The sequence below is a fragment of the Zea mays genome, chromosome 9 (assembly GCF_902167145.1).
Source record: "Zea mays cultivar B73 chromosome 9, Zm-B73-REFERENCE-NAM-5.0, whole genome shotgun sequence".
Lineage (NCBI taxonomy): Eukaryota > Viridiplantae > Streptophyta > Magnoliopsida > Poales > Poaceae > Zea > Zea mays.
The window spans coordinates 53941010-53943254 of record NC_050104.1 but is presented as its reverse complement, the minus strand read 5'-3'; the positions used below and the strand labels follow the sequence as shown (position 1 = coordinate 53943254).

The window sequence follows — 2245 nt, the reverse complement described above, 5'->3', positions numbered from 1 at the left end:
CTAAAACCGTTATCGTTTTCATATTTTTTATCGGAAACGAAATCGGAAACGGTAACTTCGGAAATGGAAACGATATCGGTATTTCGGAAACATCGGAATCGAAAGTTCGGTACGAAAAATACATCGGTACCGGTCGGAACCTTAATTACAATCGGTAACCATATAAATATGAAAATATCTCAATATAACAAGTTCACAATACAACAAAGTTTACAAATATCACAAAGACCACAAATTCACAATTCACAGTATAACAAGTTGATCACAAAGATCACAAGTTCACAATATAACAGGTTGATCACAAAGATCACAAGTTCACAATATTACAAATTGATCACAACTAATGACTAATTAAATTGTAAATAAATATAAGGTACTACTATATAACCTTTTCTTGCTCCAGCTATCCAATCTTTGGTGCAGACCAGTGCTTCTACCATGGTAGGGTCAAGGCGAGTACAAAATGGATCAAGTACACGACCACCTGCCATCATTGGTTGAACAGTCTGCTCCTCTAAAATTAGATATAAAAACACTGAAAAATACATATAAACTAATATGTCACCTGTATGCAATATAATCTATAACTTGCAATTATATACAAGTCGAGCTTTTGGGGCACCTGCCATCGGCAGAGGTCGTCTGTGTCTACCAGTCTTTGTGTGTACCTCCAAGGACAAGATCACAAGACTACAACCTACAGGATGGTGTCGTGTGCCCTCTATTTATATACAAGTAATCATGTAGCAGGGTGGTGACGAATAATAGTAAAATACTAAACTCTGAAGGCCTGGTCGGGTGAATTTCTTTGGCCACCCGTGATTAGTGGACTCGCTCTAGTCTTTACATTGTCTCATAATTAAACTCCATGCCATAGTGGCATAGTGTGTAGTGAGTTCGTTTTGCTGTTGATCAGATCACGGGAGCTAAAGCCAGTGATGGATTTGACAACATGACGTGCGTGAGAAGAGAACGATAGTGATTCAGCCATGGAGACATGGAGGAGGACCGGATGAGGGAGAACCAAACCTGGGAATGGTCGATGGGAGCGTCCACTGAGCTGCGCCGTCGGCGTTCCAGCTGCAGTCGCCGCCGCCGGACACGAACCCTAGCAAGCTAGTACCCGTTCCATCCTCCAGGCTTCCAGGTTTAAGTTCTGGGCTTCTGTCTGTCTCACGGCTTCACACGACAAGGACTCAAGGAGTCTAGGTTCCAGCAAGGCAGCAAGCCTGCCTCACGTGCGCACCGGCCACGACAAGGCCCATGGGCTTCCCTGTCTCTCTGAGATGTCACGGACTCACAGCTGGGCTGCAACTGCAAATATGTGGGCTTGGATTGTATTTTATTTTCGGAAATTCCGAGATTTGAATCCGGTAAAATTCCGACTGAAAGCGGTAACCGATGAAAACGGTCGGTAAAACGCCGCACCGATTCCGATATCGATTCCGAATCAAAATTCCGACAACCGATACCGTTTCCGAAAAATACCGAAACCGATGAATCCGGTCAAAAAAATCCGGAAACGGTTTCCGAAATTCCAAAAAATTCCGAAACCGTTTTCAACCCTATGTAATGCTGATCAACAATAGGGGTTAAAGCTGAGCATTGCTTTTAATAAGTTGGTCAAAATTTTATTAGCAATTACTAGATGTAAGTAAATACCAAACCATAATAAGAATAGAACAAAATTAATAAATAATCCCATGCAATGCAAATGACAAATTGAATTTAGTTCCATAATTTAATCATGCGAGAGTCCTGAGTTGCTCATGACCACGAGCATGGCTAGTATACCAGTTTTACACTCTGCAGAGGTTGTACCCTGTACCCACAAGTCATGTATGCCATGTTGCCAGGGATAGCTAGCCCTTAGACACTACCGAGGTGAATGGCTAGGGATCCACTACGAGGCCTTTATAAAGTTCCACTAGCTTCAGAAAACTCGCTACGGTTTCTAGGAAGAGCAATGCAGGAATCTCCCGTCTGACCGCCATCGCAGCAAAATCAACCCGGGAACCTCCCTACAAGCCTACTCCCCTACTGCCCTTGCCCCTATCGGGTAAGGTAGTCCTCCACTAGCTTTTCTAGTTAATCAGCCAAGGGCGTCCCATTCTACCCTTGTGGTGGCACGTGTTTCTCAAGTTAAGCTCCATGTTCCAATTAAAAATAATGATCTTAAAATGAATAATAAATAAAATAATAGTATAATTGGAACATGGACATAATGTAATATTAAACCCAAAAC

At 42.5% G+C, this 2245-nt stretch overlaps 1 pseudogene across 1 annotated transcript; it reads right to left on the bottom strand.

Moving 5' to 3' along the window:
* Positions 1-258: 258 nt before the first annotated feature.
* On the bottom strand, positions 259-1171 carry LOC100500961 (uncharacterized; annotated as a pseudogene). The gene is made up of 2 exons (NR_169053.1): positions 1030-1171; positions 259-484 (listed from the first exon to the last, which is right to left on the bottom strand). The product of NR_169053.1 is annotated as an uncharacterized protein (transcript).
* Positions 1172-2245: the final 1074 nt, after the last annotated feature.